An 18,847-nucleotide genomic window follows, 5' to 3' on the forward strand; every position below is an offset into this window, starting at 1 on the left:
GTCTTTTGTCAATCTAATATTGTATTAGTAACCATTGTATGTTATAAACCTCTTGTCATGAGCTACTTTCAGGATTTTCTCTTTGTCACTAAGACTTGTAAGTTTTACTATTAGATGATGGGGTGTGGATCTATTTTTATTGATTTTGAGGGAGTTCTCTGTGCCTCCTGGATCAAAATAATAGGGAAATTCTCTATTATAATTTACTCCGATATATCTTCTGCCCTCTTTCTCTCTCTTTTTCTAGGATCCCAATTATTCTAATATTGTTTCCTTTTATGATATCACTCATCTCTCAAATTCTCCCCTCGTGGTCCAGTAGTTATTTGTCCCTCTTTTGCTCAGCTTCTTTATTCTCCATCATTTGGTCTTCTATATCACTAATTCTCTCTTCTGCCTCATTTAACCTAGCAGTAAGAGCCTCCATCTTTTTATTGCACCTCATTAATAGCTTTTTTTATTTCAACTTGGTTGGATTTTAGTTCTTTTATTTCTCCATGAAAGGGTTTCTCTAATATCCTCCATGCCTTTTTCAAGCCTAGCTAGAACATTGAGAATTGTCATTCTGAACTCTAGTTCTGACATATTACTAATGTCCGTATTGATTATGTCCCTAGCCATTGGTACTGCCTCTTGTTCTTTTTTTTGTGTGTGTAGTGAGTTTTTCCACCTTGTCATTTTATCCAGATAAGAATATATGAATGAGAGAGTAAAATTCTAAAAGAGTGGCAAAGACCCCAGAAAAATATATGCTAACCAAATCAGAAGGGACATGAAACCGGAGGAAGAGGAAAGGATATATGTAAAGGAGATACACACACACACACACACACACACACACTGGTGAATAGAACAGAGCCACCCATTTGATTTTGGGTGTATTCTGGTCTCTTAGAAGAAACTACCTCCCTAAATTTTAAAGAAAGAAAAACGTACATATGTACAAAAATAAGGGTAAACACAATGAAGGGATGGAATATGCCTGTAAAGATGAAAATTTAAAAAGATTCTAAAAAAGGAAGTGATAAGATAAGTTGGTTGGGAGGAGGAAAAAAAAAGAGAAGATCAGGCTAGAGCTATATTTAAGGTATATTTTGATCTATTAAAAGAAATTATATCCCAAAATTGTAAAGGAAAAATCCCCACATGTATACAAAAAATAAGGTTAAATGCAATGAAGGGGTAAAACATGACATAACAATGAACATTTTAAAAGGTATTGATAAGATAAAACAGTTTAAAAATGTTAAAAGAGGAAAGAGGAAAAGTTAAAAAAATAGAATAAGAAAAAAATAAAATTAAAAAAATTTATCTTTGCAAGACTAAAGGATCGTGGGGTAAAACCATGAATTCTATGTCTTGCTTTCCCCTAGCTCTGGAGTTCTGCAGTTTCTGTTACTCGATGAACTTGGTCCTAGCTGGATGTTCTTGCTGATCTTCTGGAGGAGGGGCTTGTCGAGGTGATTCTTAAATTTCTTTGCCTGAGGTGGAATTGCACTGTCCTTGCCAGGGGCCAGGCTAAGTAATCTGCTCGGGTTCGCCTTAGAAGATTTTGTTCCCTAAATGCTTTCCATAGAGCTTTGGAGGACAGAAATGAAAATGGCAGCCTCCCAGTCCCTGGCCCCAGAGGAGCTGAAAGCTGGAGGCTGCTTTCATCAGTGCACCCTCAGAGAAAACCAGTCAATCCCTCCCATCTCCCTGGTCTCCAGCTGCACTCTGTGCTCACCCAGCCTGTGACCGAGCATTTCTATCTCTGGTGTGCAGCCCCGTTTGGAGTCTCCAAACCCAACAGATTCCCACCACGCACTCCTCTGCCACTCCTCCCAGAGGAGGAAGGAGGGGGTCTCTCCAGTTCTGCCACTTGTGGGGTCGCTGCTCAAAGAGCAGTGGTCCGATTGTGCCTTGGATCACAGTTTAAGGTAACTCCAAGCTGAGAGCCCCCACCTCAGCTCCATCTCTGTAGCCAGCTTCCCTGCTCCAATACCTGGCAGTTCTGCTACAGTCAGACACCCCCACTCTTTCTGTGTCCCCATGGGTCCTGTCCCCATGATGGCTCCACACTTGCTTAACTTCTGGAGCAGTGTCCCTCAGTGGAGCAGACTTCTAAAAGTTCTGATTTTGTGCTTTGCTGCTCCACCACTTGCTGGGAGATGATGCCTCCCCCCCACGGTCTATCTTCTTCCAGTCTCTTCGGATTCACTTCTCCACATGTCCTACCTTCCCAAAACTGGTTGATTTTCTGTTCCTAGAATTGTTGCTCTTCTTCTCTTCTATCTCCTGTTGAGTTTGTAGGTGTTCAGAATGGTTAGATAACTATCTAGCTCAACTCCTGGGACCCAGTGTTATTTCAGTTTCCTACTCCTCTGCCATCTTGCTTCCTCTCAAGTGTGATCATTTTTTCCTTATAAGCATCATAAATTTATAAGATTTTAGGGTTGTGAGACCTTTAGTGACCATAAAGTCATGCATTGTTATTACTGAAGAAAACACACTAAATTTAGAGAGATTATAACATTGGAATAGAAGCAAATACTGATTACTGGTATATTCAAATTGAAACTTCCAACTGAGGAAAAAAAATTCATTAATGTAGCAAAATCCATGTCTTGAAAAAAGATTATCAATGTGAAGAGTACTCTAATGAAAATATCAGTTTGTTCCCATATTACTTGATGATCCTTGAAAAATATAATCAATACAGTATTAATCAAGAGCATAATCCTATTCACATAAGCCCTGGTGTTTACCTAGTTGGTCTGTGCTCCAAACTCTTGACTGCACCTGAAAACTCACCTACAGAAGAGTCTGGGTCAGTTGAACAAAAAGTGACAGAGACCCTGCTCTTTGCCAAGTATGAGACCAGGTGTAAACAGGGACATGGCATGTTGCCATGAAGAGAAGAGAAATACACATAAGGAAGATAATTTTACTTTAATATGGTGAATAATAAGATAGTGGTATGTAAAGTTAGACATGGTACCTTGAACTTAATGGCTAATTGCTTAGAAAGATGGCATTTGAGCTGAGACTTTTAGGATAAGTAACTGTAGGTATATGAAAGAAATTAGAAATAACTGGTTATCCTAGGACTATGCTATGCACATCTGCTGCTAGGTCAGTGAGCTGTTGATACTGTTCTATGGTGGGATTAATTATAGAAACTGAGTATGAGTCTTTAAAAATTATTATAGCAATTTGATATCATTGCAACATTCTATTCATGTTATTATATTTTTTAGTATCATTTTGCTGCTGATTAGAAATTGAAAAAAATATATCCGGTCCTCACCATTCATAGTTTGAGATGCACTGGCCTAGAGGATATAATTCAATATCAGAAAGGTTGGAAAATGGGGCTGAAGCAGTAGAGGACACCAGATAATGGGAGGTCTTGTTTTCCACAGTAAATGGGCAAGGACTGCAGAAAGCAAGAATAAAATATATTTTCTACACAGAATAAAATGAGGTTCTTTCCTTTTCATTAACACCATGTAGATATTTACTCATTTCAGTAGACCCCCTTATCCTGCAAACTTGGATATAAAATATCCAGGGAATCAGTTCCAAATTTTAGAGGGAGGTTCTGTTCTGCAGTCATGCCTATGATCACTGTGCTTCTATTAGAGCTATACCATGCTCTAGCATAAACTCGACCCTCTGTCTATTGCAGATACTCTGGGAGGACATCAGAAATACTCTGTTCTATGATCTTTTCCATAGACTAAAGTTTGACATGGATCCTGTGGCCATTCACTGCTCTCCAAACCATTCCCCATCATGGCAGCCATGGTTCAGTTTTCCTCCAAGTGAGGCAGAAGTATGACTAACCATCCCTACCAAAGTCCCAGCAGTCACCAACCATGCTATGAAGGAGCAGGGTGCAGGTTTTTACCCCCGGTACCAGGGCCCACCCCATCCAGATGTTTGGGAACTGCCAGTCCTGCCATCAACAACACGACAATATCTAACATTTGCCAGGTCAGACCACTTACCCTTTTACACTTAGGCACAGAAGTCTCCATCTCCTGCTCCTTGTGGGACCAACAGAGAAAGCTGTTTCTGCACTGCAAAGAAGCAAACCCCAAAGTCACAAAGAAAGCTCTGGCTCTCCTTCTCTCCTTATGAAGAAGAAGTAGAGATTTGTCTGTTCATGCTTCCCCCTGATAAGCACACAGCAGCAAAGCTTAAAAGTTGCTAATAAATGTCTCCATTTTTCACATTGTCACCCTAAGGAACAAACCTTGAACTGTGTCCTGTTAATGATAGGGTAGAGTCAAGGACTTTAATCAGAAGAGCAATATGATGATATTTGTGCTGAAGACACATCACCAAGTGTTTAATAAAGATTAATTCAAGAGAAATAAGACTGGAAGCAGAGAAGTTAAAAAAACTGTTGCAATATTCATTGCCTAAGTAAAGCTCAAGGGCTTCACCAGTTCTGCAGGTACAGTAGGGATGGAGATGAAGAGGCAGAATGGAATAGAGAAATGTCTGGAAGGTAAATGTCTCCAGAGGTCATGACTGATTGAATGTGGGCACTGGGGAATGAGGAAGATTGGGAATATAGATATGTCCATATTTCCAACATGAGTGCCTGGGTGGACCATGGAGGTTACAGCAAAGATTAGAATTGTGTGGTGAGAGGGAACAGGTTTGGCAGGCAGTACACATGTTCCAAGATGCCCAATGGATGCCTGAAACCATGGATAGTACTAAACCCTGTACATACTATGTTTTTTCCTGTACATACATACCTAAGATAGGGTTTAATTTACAAATAAGGCACAGGAAGAGATTAACAACAATAACTGATACCAAAATACAAGTTTTAAAAATAAATTGTAATAAAAGTTATGTGAATGCAGTTTTTCTCTCTCTCCAAATATCTTATTATACAGTACTCACCCTTCTTATGATGATGTGAGATGACAAAATGTCTGTTTGATGAGATGAAGGTGACCAACGTAGGTGTTGTGACGTAGCCTCGAGCTACTATTGACCTTCTGAACAATAGATCAGAAGGAGGATAGCTGCTTCCAGACTGAGTTTGACTGCAAGTAGCTGAAATCATGAGAAACAAAGCCATGGATTGGGATGGGACTGAGGTAATGTGTTTTGTTGACATGTTGAGTTTGGAAGTGCTTATGAGATAGTCAAGTGATTCCACTGGGTGGAAAAAATTCAGCAAGTTATTAACATTTCTTAACAAGAGATGGCCCCTCCAGCATCTCTACTTTCCTCCCTTTCTTGGAATCTGAACTTTCTTTTTCCACCCCCACAGGCTTAATCTTCAGCTTCTATGCTCCAGGGATAAGAAGGGATATTCAATTTGTGGACTCAATTCTGACTTCCATTCCTGCTCTCCAGTCTATGCCAGTCACCTGTCCCAATAAAGTGATGTCCAGATGACATGCAATAATTTTTGAGAATCCCAAAGAAGCTTGGGCCTCTCCTGTCATTTGAGAAGTGAAAAAGCACATTCTTACATTTTACAGGAATATTCTTAGGAGATCGAGTTTTAGGAAGGACATTTGTGAGCAGTTATCCTGACAGCCTAGGCAGGTGGGTTCATGATGACATGACCTTGGAGTTTAAAGTTTCCAGAGCCAGCAGTTCTTATCCATGGAGACTTTCTATTTTCTTGGTGTTCTTCTATTACCTGATGTTTGTATTTATTGTTTTGTACTATGTTAATGCAGGGATAATTTGCAAGTGTATTATTAAATATTAGGTAGATATCATGCCATGCCACTTTGTACATAAAGATACTTTATTTGTATTTTCATGTGTTACTTTTAATAAATAATTACTATATTCAACTCACTAAAAATAACATACTGTGACTGTGAAAATGGCAATGGTATTGTCTTCCCATAATTATGAATATTTGGGGGCTGATTATTTGAATATGAGAACTCACTAATGAAAGGCATCTGTAATAAGTGAGAAAGGAGCAAAGGATTCACAAATCAGACTCCATGAAAGGAAAGTCAGTTTACCATTTATTTGGTCTTTCTATTTGTAATTCACACTGTGACAAGGATGTAAGGGCATTTATGACACTCTGTACTGCATTCATTAAGATGATAACAGGATTGAGATTTTTCATAATCAATTTGGTTGACAGTATGAGCATTTTTATTTTTTTTCTTTAATTTTTTTAGGACTGTAATGATTTGTTCTAGCAGTTATCATCAAATCCCCAGTTTGTAGAAACCAACACTTCATAAATGTATAATTATGATATTATTTTTCAGTGTATCACTTTCCTAAAAATACCATACAATTACAACTGCCCCTCCATCAAGAACAAATTCTTCTGCTGAAAGTTGACTGATCAACCTTGACCACTTCCTGGACACAAGGGATCAAAATGTCATGTTGGCTGAAGTTCTGTGGAAAGCCTTGGAACTAATAAGCTGCCAGTGGCAGACAGCTCTTTAAGTTAATGATTACCTAAAATGTTTTCACTGCTAAATTATCTTAGTGATGTGAGAGCAGTGTAGTGGAGACAGAATGGTAGATTCAAAACTGCTTTTTAAAATTTCTTTTTTTGCACGGCATTTCAAAACTTCCAGCTTAAAGAATTCTTTAATCATCTTGGTTTTAGGTTCCTGATGTCTGGACTATTTCTAATTAAGGACACACCAAGCAAGCATGTCTGTATTACTGAACAGTATCCCGTTGTGTTTCTTTGAGAAGAGAGAAGGGAGATAGGGGCGTGGGAGAAAAGCAAACAAGAAGGTAGAGAAAAAAGCAAGGCTAGCCAATACATACACTTCCCTTGAGGGATGATTTACCTATGATCAACTCTAACCTAGAAGCCTCCAAATGGGAAGAACAAAGGCTGGAGCAGGCCAACCACAGAACATTTGTCTCCAGAAGTAAAATACTCCTTCTAAAAAGTGAAGTAAAAGTAAAAGTAAAGTGAAAACATGCCTAGAATGCTGTACTGAGCTGAGCTCCTCAATGGAAGTCTTGTTACACAGAACGTACTGCAAAGAAGCAAACTTTCCTGTAGTTTAAGTTACTACAAGTGATACATTATTCTGGCTTCTAGAAAAACCATTTACTTGACTTTTCATGAGTATTATTGGAAGAGAGTTTACAAGGATCAGAAGAGGGAAAGCTTTTTGATGGTCATAAAAGAATGCAACATGTTCTAGTTCAAGATTTTTCCATAAAGAATATGCTTTATACTAATAAATATAGCATTAAATCTTTAAAACAGTCCAAGTGAAAAGAGTATTGAGGACTTGGTGGAGATATTAGTGGCATTTTGTAATGCTAATGTCTGCATTTTTATAAATCAACTTTAAACTTCTGTTGAAGTAGCGTATTTTGTTTTCAACCAGAATTATTATTAATCAGATGGTTTTTTAAATTATCTGACTTAGGTGATCTACTTTTTATGCCTGACTTATTATAATCTTTTTATTCTGATATAGAGCTCAAAGGTCACTGCAGCAGTAGAAAGGCTGTAATTAGATCAAAGCTAAATCTTTTTATGTATTTATTCTGCATGACAATATGAATATAATTTAAGTCTATCAATAGGCAAAACATAAACAAGAGCTAATTAACTGGCATTGTTGTCATCTGAGAATAAGCAGATGCTGTTGGCCAACACAGTGGCTGTGATCAGCTAGCAGAGAAAGACTTCTAAATTCCCCTTGCTGAGCTGAAATATTCCATTACACATCTGACAAATCTATGTCTTATTTCTTGTCTACCTGCCATCATGAGGATTAACTTAAGACATCAACAAACCTTCATCAATGAACATGCTAGCTTCCCTTGATTTTCCTCTGTTGAGCCCTACTTGTGATTATTCCAAATTTTGTGAGGTTCTAAAAAGAAAACTGGATATGTCCTTTAAAACTTATGCTTTGGATGACACATATTCAAAAATATGAAAGTGTTTATTATTACCCATATTCAAGATATCCATCATTGTGGTTAATTAAATAATAATTATCCTGAGCTAAGAATTAATGGTGAATTATGCACAGATCTTCCCTTAAAAATTTCCCCACCAACACAAACTAGATTTCTCATGTTTTATTAAATGAGTATACTTTGTCATTGCTTCAGGGAGATTTGTCCTGCAGGTGGACCTGAATATATTTTCCTGTTCTGGATACTTAAAAAAAAAAACAAAAACAGTTTTGATAAATAATAGAAAAACATCTATCATGTCCATCAATGTTACATTCCTGAACTTGAAGTCAGAATTCTACTAAAGTGATCATGGACAATATCATTAGTTTCCTAACACCATATCCAAGATTCACTACATGCCAGGCATTATGTTAAACACTTCATATTCCTTATTTCAGTTAACCATCACAATAATGGTAAGAAATGATTTCTAATATTATATTATTTTTATTGTTGTTATCATCATAAACATAAACATAAGCATATCCATTCTAAAGATATGGAAGCCAAGACAGAAAGTTATAGAACTTACCCAGGTTGTACAACTAGTAAACAGCAAAAATTTGGATTCCAACCTAAATCCCAAATCTCTGTTCCTCATCACTGTACTACTTAGTCTTTTTAATCTAAGTTAATTTATCTAAAAAAAAAATGGGTGAAAGCATTATTTTCCTGGCCATAGTTAAAAACAGGGACTGCATTTATCATACCCCTATAAACAATTAAAAAACTAAACAACTGTTTCAGAGAATGAACAAAAGGCAGAACAAGACCATGATTCATGAAAAGAGAGAAACAAAATTGTTAGCCCTATGAGGGCCTGACTTTGACACATTTCAGACCAGCTGCATAGAAGAGGATCCCTAAGTAGAACCTGAAAGTCACACTGGGTTGAGGAGACATAGATTGGAGCAAGGGGCCTACAGTAGCTGGAATTCGTGGAGCAGAGTACCAGACAGGAAGGAGTTACACAATGACCTCCAAAAAATCTGCATATAGGTGACTTTCTATCTGTTGATAATGGGATATTAAACTGTGCAAACACTTAGGGTAAATCTTCATGAAACCAGGCAAAAAAGAGCTGTATGCTGAAAATTCCTAGACATCATTTAGGGCAGAAAGACATTCAGGGTCTGACTAGCTATATTGGAAAATCCTTATTCATCACCTCAACTGATGATCTCACAAGAGTCACACTTCAGTAGTTATGCTAAAATACCCCTAGAGTGAAGGTGACTCTAGATAAACCCTAGCACAGCCTAAAAATAAGCCCTGAAAAAAATGAAAAAAAAAAAAAAAAACATATTTAAAGGCTTCCCAGGACAAGGTCTGATAATCTTTGATAAAGACAGCAAAATATAACAAAGCAACACATCAACAACATAAAGTACCAAATAGTCATCATCCAATCTAAAATGATATAGATGTCCCCAAAGAAGTAAGCTGTGGATTATAATCATGAGGAAAAATTGGTTAATAAAGAGGGACTCAAAAATGTTAAAAATGGATGGATACTCACAACTAGTTCCAACTGGATAGTATTACCCTGATAAAAAAAACAGCCAAAGACATTACAATAAAAAAAAAAAAAAACAAAAAAAAAAAAACCCATGGGTCAATAGCCCTCATGAACATAAATACAAAACAAAACAAAAAACTTTTAACTAAATATTAGCAACTAAAATTCAGCAATATAAAAAATATTAAGTGAAATTTATCCTGAATCCAAGGTTTTCTGACATTTGGAAATCAGTTATTGTAATGCAACACATTATCAGAATAAAGGAAAAAAACTCATATGCTTACCTCAATAGATACAGAAAAAGCATTTGATAAAATTCAATATTCATTGATGATAAAATATCTCATGAAATTAGGATTAAAAGAGAATTTCCTCAGTCTGATAAAGTGCATTTATGAAAAGCTAACCCATATAAATGGTGAAAATAAATATTTTTCTCTAAAATTCTAAACAAACTAAACTTTCTCTCATCACTTTTATTCAACATTGTTCCAGGCTAGAGTAAGGGAGGGGGTTAAGTCCTAGCCAATGCAATAATGCAAGAGATAAAAACATACACAGACTGGTTGGGGGAACAAGGTGGTGGGTAATACGGAGGGCACGTATTGCATGGAGCACTGGGTGTGGTGCAAAAACGATGAATACTGTTACGCTGAAAAGAAATAAAAAAAAAAACTTTAAAAGGAAAAAAAAACATACACAGACTGGAAAGAAGGATGACAGAACCTGCATAAATCCTATGAAACCCACAAAAAAGCTCCTAGAATTAATAATCAGATTTGTTTTGATTATAGAATGTAAGCTCAATAGACAGAATCAATTGATTTCTCTAGTAACAAAAAAAATTGAAAAGATAGACCATTTACAAAAAAATAAAGTTGTCAGGATAAATTTTACAAAATATGTACACTCCTTATACATTAGAAACTGTTAAACTTCTGTGTGAAATTAAGGTACATCAGATCATAGTTTAAACTACTCAATATTAAGATGTAATTCTACTTAAATTGACAGATTTATCAAAATTCCATTCTAAATCAAGTTTTCATTTTTTATAGAAATTGATAATTCAAAAGTTTATTTGAAAATAAACTTAGAATTGCTAAAAAATGTTTTAAGGATAAACTTGGACTACTCACACTCCTGGATTGGAAGACTTACTATAAAGCTTCAGTAATCAAAATGGTGTAGTATTAACCTAAGATTAGAATTTAATCAATGAAACAAAATAGATATCCCAGAAATAAATAAATATATGATGTTGCCTTATACACACATGCATATATACTCAAATGACTTTTGGCGAGGGTGCCATATTAATTCAACAGAAAAAAGAATGGCTCTGGAACAGTAGTTTACTCATGTGCATAAAAAAACTAAGGTCAACACTCATCTCATATTATACACATACCAACTTGAAATGTATCATAAACTTAAACATTAAATCCAGATCTATAACATTTGCTTTCTATAGAGTCAGTAAAGATTCCCTAAATAGGAGATCAAAGGGTAAAACTAAAAGCAAAATGATAAGTTGAACTTAATAAACTAAAAATTCTGCTCTTAAAATGAGCACTAATAAACCCAGAATTCAAGCTAAAGAATAGAAGAAAATATTGGAATTACATATGTCTGACAAATGACTTTTATCTAGAATTCATGAGGAGCTCAAAAAACTTAAAAATAAGTCAACCCACTAAAAACTGGAAAAATATTTTAAAAGACAATTCACAAAAGAAGATATATGATTTTCCCATAAGCACATGGAAAGATACTTAATATCATTTAGTCATCATGAAAATGCATATTTAAAACTACAACAACATACCACTTCATATCCACAGAAAAGGCTAACGACCAATAATACCAAGTGTTGGAGGGGATATAGAAGATCTAGAACTCTCATACACTGCTAGTGCGAGTGCAAAATAATACAATCATTTGGAAAACAATGTAGCAGAGTCTTCTTAGAAAAAAACTTTTTTCAAAGTTAAATGCATACTTCTCATATGACACAGTATTCCACTTTTATATATTTACCCAAGAGAAATGAAAACACATGTCCTGGCTATACAAAGACGGATAACCAAAGGCTCATTTTAGCTCTTTTCATAATAGCCTGAAACTATAAACAATAAACAAATGGTGGTAGAGTCATACAACGGATTACCACGTAGTAATCAAATAGAACAGACTGCTGATACACCCAAAAAATGGATGAATCTCAAAACATTATGCATCATGTGGTAAAAAAGAAGCCAGGGATAGTGGTGTGCATACTTTACGACTCCATTTTTATGAAACACTAGAAAAGAAATCAGACCAGTAGCTTTCTTGAGCCAGGGATGAAGGGGGAGTGCCAGGAAATAAGCACAAGGCCATTTTTTTGAGATGATAGAAATTTTTACAGTTTGATTGTGGCGTCAGTTAGATGGTGTACATATTTGCCCAAACTCAAGCTGTACACTTAAAATGGGTATCATTTTAAGTGTAAAATAGGCTTTAGGGCGCCTGGGTGGCTCAGTGGGTTAAGCCGCTACCTTCAGCTCAGGTCATGATCTCAGGGTCCTGGGATCGAGTCCCACATCGGGCTCTCCGCTCAGCGGAGAGCCTGCTTCCCTTCCTCTCTCTCTGCCTGCCTCTCTTGTGATTTCTCTCTGTCAAATAAATAAATAAAATCTTTTTTAAAAAATAGGCTTCAATAAAATTGACTTTTAGAAAGATTTTATAAACTTTTTAATTTTTTTTTCTTTCTTAAACCTTTACTTTAAGACATTATGGAAAAATTCTACAAGTACACACGGAAAAATAAGACACGGTCACACTTAAAAGTGAAGACAATTTAACCAGAAAGCTTTAACGCCTGTCAGCTACTGTTGAAGCTAAAGTTGTGAGTCTAACATGCTCTAGTGCTGAAAAGAATGGTAATTAGTGTTCCTCTCTTTCTTCCTCATGCTCTTCTTCAACAGAATCCATACCAACCTCTTCATAACCCTTTTGCAAGGCAGCTGTTCTCAAAAGCCTCAGAACACTCTCCTTTCAGGGCATCTGGATAGCTCAGTCAGTTCAACATCCAACTCTTGATTTCAGCTCAGGTCATGATCTCAAGGTTATGAGCTTAGGGTCATGAGACCGAGCCCCACATTGGGCTCTACACTCAGTGGGGAGTCTGATTAAGCTTCTATCTCTCCTTCTCCCTCTGAGAGAAAACTCTCCTTCTTCCATGCTCTCCCCCATGGGCCAGTGAAGGCACGCTTGGCATATATACATGAGGTCAAATTTGTGGTCCAGGTGAGCCCAGAACTTAGCAATGGCTGTGGTACTCATGCACATAGTTCATTGTAGTTTGCTCACAGCATGCACACAGCTCATTGTAGTTTGGCCAGGTCTCCACCACATACCTCAGGGGGAGGCTGGTAATTAATACCAACCTTGAAGTCAGTGGAGTACCAGTCCACAAATGGGATACTTGGTCTTAATGGTGACAGCATTAACATTAACATCTTCCAGAATGATATCTCCATGGTACAAGGTAAATACCATGTATTTACCTTGGCCACATTTTACTATCTGGTTGTCTAGGTCAAAGCACATGATGATCTCTGCTACAGAGTACTGTTGATGGTGGGATTTCTCAGCAGAGATGACAGGGGCATATGTGGCCAGAGGGAAATGGATGTGGGGATAGGATACCAGGTGGGTCTGGGATTCTGTCAGATCAAATTCAGGGCTCCAGTGAATCTGAGGAAAACAGGGATGGAAGACATAATCTGGCTAATGAAGCAGATTAGTGTAGTTTGGGCATTCAAGATCAAGGTTTCTACAACAGATGGCCTCTTGTCTACCATGGAGGCACAATCAGAGTGTTCCGCTGTGATGTGGCTGGTGAGGAGATGCAAGGCTCAGTTACAGCTGTAGAAAACTGAAGGCGGGGCGGGGAGGGGAGGTGTTTGGTAAATGGAAAACAACAGTTTGGTTTTCTTGCCATTATCAATAGAGTTCCATTAGCAGGGAAATGAACCCAGAAACAGTTCACCCTCCAAAACTGTGGAAAACCAAGACATCCTGAACACCTGTGAACTGGTGGGCCAGTTTCTGAATTTAGTACAAGATATGCTCAATCTTTCCAGTGGTGTAGTGCCCTTGGATACAATTGTTGGCAGCATTTTCCTTGCCTGTGATGAGGTTCTCAAAGTGGAATAGCTGGAAATAGGTACTAGTGTAAACTTCATCCATGACCATGGATTCCAGGTGTACAAACACTGTCCTGAGCACATGCTTGTCAGGATCCATCTCACTAGGTTTTGAAGGGGTCATCTCCTCCCCCAAAAGTCTTTTGCCTTGGCATGTGGCTATTGGGCTGGCTGCCATATTCCAGGCAATGGAACTCCCAGCAGGTATTATTGATATGAACAGCAGACTGGCCAACATGATAGTGAAGCACTTGTGCATAATAGCTACCGGTTAGCAGGTACAGATGACAGAAGCAGAGAGCAGGTCCCAGTTACCATCCCTGACAAGCTGAGTTGAGGTAAGTAATGCACTGACTGTATAATTTTTTTTTTTTAAGGAGGGGTTATATTACTAAATTTCTGTTATGGGCTGAATTGTGCTCCCCAAAGTTTATATGTTGAAGTCCTTGGAGACAGGGTCATTAAAGTGATAAAGTGATGATGTTATTAAGATGGACCCTAGTCCAAAAGAGTAGTGTCCTCAAGAAGAGGAAATTAGGAGACAACACACATACAGGGTAAACCATGTGAAAATGCAATTTATAAGACACGGAAAGAAATCTCAGAATGAAATCAGCCCTGTTGACCCCTCAATTTTGGATTTCTTCCCTCCAGAATGGTGGGAAAATAAATTTCTCTCATTGAAGCCACTTGATCTGTGGTGCTTTATTATGATACCCCTAGTAAGTTAGTACAGTCCGACAGAGCTACTGAGATAATTAAAATGAGATTATGATGCACGGGGACACAAGATACAATAACCTTTCCCCTCCTTGATTTTTCTAGTGACAGCCAGGGTTAGAACTACTCATATTTGTATTCAAAGTTAATTAGTAAGACTGAGATCCCTTTCCAACACCTGGGAGAATTTCTAAACCCTTCTAGTCTACCACTAGACTAAAACTTTCTCTGTTTCCAAGTGTCATGATTCTAGGATTACCTATCAATATAAATGAGCTCTTACCAATGTTAACATTTATCTGGTAAGCTGTTAAAATATTGAAATGTTTCAATATCATTGATAAATAGCTGCTATCCTAACCTTACTCCCTCCCTAGAGCCCCCACCGCAGCCCTCTTTGTCCCTCCCTGAGAACCTCAGATCTCTCTCAGATCCAGCTCCTGAATGGATAATGTCTGGCAAAAGTGAGGCCATCTGTTCTTATGAGTTGATGCCCCATGCCACACCTGTGATTAGATATTTTGACGATCACTCATTTTAGGGATGTGATAATGAGTAAAAAGGCAATAAGGATAAGTAATTTGGAAAAAAGATTTAAATACAGATTTGTTTTATTTCTGGAACACCTTTATTTTGTTGGCCAGATGTAGGCTTGGACCACGTCAATTTAAGCAGACTTAAACAAGATCATGTTTGCAATGTTTTAAGGTACAACACCTTTACTTGTACATTCAAATTTAGGGTCAAGCCTTCATTAACCTCCTCTAGGACTGAAAGTTTGTGATAGCCATGCACTTCCTTGCTCACAAATATAAACCAAGCCTGGATGTGTGCATGTGCATATGTGTGCATGTGTGTGTGTATGTGTGTGTGAGAGAGAGAGAGAGAAGAGAGAGAGACAGAGCGCGTGCACGTGCACTCTGATAAGGGAGGAGATTTTTGGTGTGTTTGCAATATATTGGCAGAGTAAGGGCTATCTTTTGCCAGCACTGCACTGCAATATAATAATGCTGCATATAAATTTTAAGTGTAAGCACTATGCAGGATTTAGAGCATTTTGCTTAGAACTTAAACTAAAGCAAATGAAAGCATTTAAAATAAAAACTGGCAGCCAGGACCCTACTGCTCCCACTGCAATTCCACTTAGTTATCTCAAAGAGCTTAGATGATCTGATAGATCAGAGGAGGCCCAGATGAGGTTTTCCCTGGCTTTGCAGTAAAGCCCACTTACTTGCCAAGTGCTGTACAACTGTTTGTCATGTGTGTGCCACAAGAAGCAGTTTTTAATTCATGCCTCTATTACCCAAGACTAATGGTTCAGTGAAATATCAGATGAAACTCTGGCATCTGAGAATATGTGCTCAGTCTCAGCTCCATCCTGCTACTGGGATCTGGCCTACTCCCTAGAACTGGTGTGAATTTTTATTTCAAAAGAAGAACAGTTCTGATAGCTGTGCTTCCCACTCTGAGGAGGTTTGGAGTGTGAAGTATGGATCTGAAGTCTAACTGTCTGGATAGAGAAGTGTGGGAAGATTTCAAAGGTTGAAGCTTTAAGAAATGTGTGTGGGAAGGGAACAGAAATTGAAATCTGCTATTAATACCAAATGTTAATAGTTATTATCATTATTATGATCAATAAAGTTTTATTACCACCTACTAGTCCAAAGTATTATTTTAGGCACAGGAGTTATGAAAAGACATCCTAGGTGATAATTCCCTCTGAGAATGTATTGTCTGGTGCAAGAGAAGACAGATACCTTAAAGGGGAGGGCATTTCTTGACCTATGGCTACTATAGGCAGGTGAGAAGAAGTGAGGACCTGAGCATAACATTTACTGTTATGTGACACTGTTTTGTTCTCCAAGTGGCGTACGGTGGGTGCAGGACATAGGAGCAAATGAACAATGAACTCCGAGTTAGACGGGAGCTCAAGTCTAGCTTCCACATGTTAGCCTCTCAATGCTAAAATGGCGATATTAAGGTTTTGAGAGGACTTAGTAAAATAATGCATGCAAATCATTTAGGACAATGCCTACTCCATAAACCAAACATGAACAACAATCACTTCAAAACATCAACAATAACAACAAAAATTAAATGTAGCAGAGAGTTAATACAGACAAGTGAGTAGTTATACAAGGTTGGAGCATAAATATAAGCTGTACCCCAGAATTTTTTGCCTCTTTTTCTATAGGTATTGAGGAAACTCTAAAAGTATTTCAGCCAAATAGTATGGGGAAGAAACAGTTAAGGGAAGATACAACCATAGATTTCTTTTTTTTTAATTTTGCTTTTTGACTTTTTTTTTAAATGCAGGTAGGGAAAACACACAAGCAAGATTATTCCCAAAAGAATATATATGATTTGATGTTGGGAATAGCAAGCTTCAAGAGAAACAATTTAATGAAACAGAATTATATTTCCTACTCTTAATGTCTTGGTCTATTTTAGAGGGTAGTTTTGGCCAAAGATCGATAGGATTCCTTTCCTTGCTGAGCCCGATTAATGAATAAAGTATTTTACCAAAGCAATAAAATATTCACACCCATAATACACAAACATTAATCTAAATATTTCCCAAAAAATCCCTTTATTTGCTACTCAACTTAGTTAGTAATCAACTATCACCCATACTGGGTTCTCAAACTCCACTCACCTGTGTCTCTTTCCTTAATTATTTCAAAGGTCTGAGATTTTTGATAACTCCCTCCACTCTTTTCCTATCTTAAAAAGGTTAGATTTTTTAAAACTAATTAATTCAGGGTCAAGGTCTACAGATCACTGGATCTGTCCTTAGAAGTAATCTGCCTGCTTCTTTTAACCCAAGGTGATGCACAGCAATAATAACCAATTATAATCTGTACTTTCCTATTATGGACATTGGGAGGCAGGTTTCCACTATTCTCTAGAAGACATTGCAAAGTTTCACATAGGCAAAAATTCCCATGAAAGTGCAAGCTCCGATGACTTAACTAGATCTCGTACTTAATGATCACCTGATACATAAGCTCTCTCTTGGACTAGAAGAGCACACTGCTTTCTCTCTCCTAGAATGACTTTTAAGTCCACAAGGAGGAAGCCTCCACAAAATGGTGCAAAGACCCTTTGAGGTAAAGAAAACCTTACTTCTGGATTCTGCTGTGAATACAGTTTATCTAATCATAATAATGTAAGATATGCTCACAGGTTCTCAATTTTGGAATTATTCAGTAGACAGAATTTAAGGTTGAACCCAAACTTAGAAGATCCAAAATAATGGCAGAGTTGAAAGAAGTTATGGGATGAGAAAAGGCGGAGAGGTGAGAGATCCAGTAGGAACACTAATGCCTATATTTCACACAAGGAGAAAGAGACACTGTTGAAGCTAATGGAAAAAAGAATGGGTTTAATTATATCAAAGGTTAAAATAAAAACATTGAAGAGTAATACAGGCTATTTAACTTGGGAGGTAGTGTTCTTTAGTTAAATTCTCTTTTACTCATAGAACGGGGTCAATTAGCCACTACCTACAGAAAAAAACATAGATTTATTATTTGCAATTATAGTGATGAACCCCATAACAGCTGAAAACAGAAATAGTTAAGGTCATTATCTCTAGCTGGAATCTGGGACAGAGAGTAAATGTAAATCTCACTTTGGGCACTGTACTTTATCAAATAAATACTACATGTGTATTTTTCTCCTTCAAAAACCATAATAAAACAAATATACATATAGTTTTATTGTCCATATGTTAAAAGGTAACAAAATCATACCTTATATATGTAATAACAATTTACAAAAAATTTTACTGAAATTTGATTCCATTTGCCACAACAACCTCATGGATAAGTTGGGCCCCTATTATTAATTTTCCCCTTCTTAAAGATATGAAAACACATTATTGGCTTTCAACAAGATAATTTATTACTAGAGAACATGCAAACCATTTATAACTGGCCAAGAAAGCTTTGGCTTTAACCCAGGACTTCTGATGTTAGTTCAAAGCCATGTCCATCAGGGAAGCTGACATTTTTTGCTTTCCCTAGACTTGAAAAATTATGGCCTACCAGCCTTGCCTGAAACTGACAAAAATTGTCATTATGTTAACAAGAAGTCAATCAGTCACCCAAAAGTTAGGAACAAGTTATTGTTTTCAACATCCTAGCTTCATGAGAAAATAAAAAAGAATTTAATAGGTATATATTTGAAGACACATGATCAGAATATTTTGTGCTAATGGAATTATTAAAGCTTACATATTCACTGCCTAAGCAAATTATGTCACTAGACCACAATCCTATGACAATTTTTCTAAAGTCTAAGCAATGTTATTCAATAGTAATAAGTGAGCCATGTATGTAATTTAAATTTTCCTGGTAGTCACATCAAAAATTAGAAAGAAGTAGAAAAAAAATAATTATTTTAACATATACACAAAATATATATTTTTTATGAACTACAGAAGAAATACATTCTTTTTTTTTCAAAT

The 18,847-nt window shown here is 36.9% G+C and overlaps 1 protein-coding gene across 6 annotated transcripts in view; it reads left to right on the forward strand.

The window, feature by feature from the left end:
* EMCN (endomucin) overlaps nt 1-18,847 on the forward strand; it is a 125,240-nt gene that overhangs the window by 100,052 nt on the left and 6,341 nt on the right. Inside the window, exon 11 of one of the 6 annotated variants that reach the window (XM_045998370.1) lies at nt 5,282-6,577. The exons of 2 other annotated variants lie outside the window; for them this stretch is intronic. The gene's annotated coding sequence lies outside the window, so the exon portion shown is untranslated. Of the gene's footprint in view, nt 1-1,586; nt 1,600-5,281; nt 6,578-6,610; nt 7,278-18,847 lie in introns of those variants that run through there. 3 more of the 6 variants (XM_045998367.1, XM_045998369.1, XM_045998365.1) reach the window with 3 other exon arrangements.

The sequence above is a fragment of the Meles meles genome, chromosome 2 (genome assembly GCF_922984935.1).
Source record: "Meles meles chromosome 2, mMelMel3.1 paternal haplotype, whole genome shotgun sequence".
In the NCBI taxonomy this organism is placed as follows: domain Eukaryota; kingdom Metazoa; phylum Chordata; class Mammalia; order Carnivora; family Mustelidae; genus Meles; species Meles meles.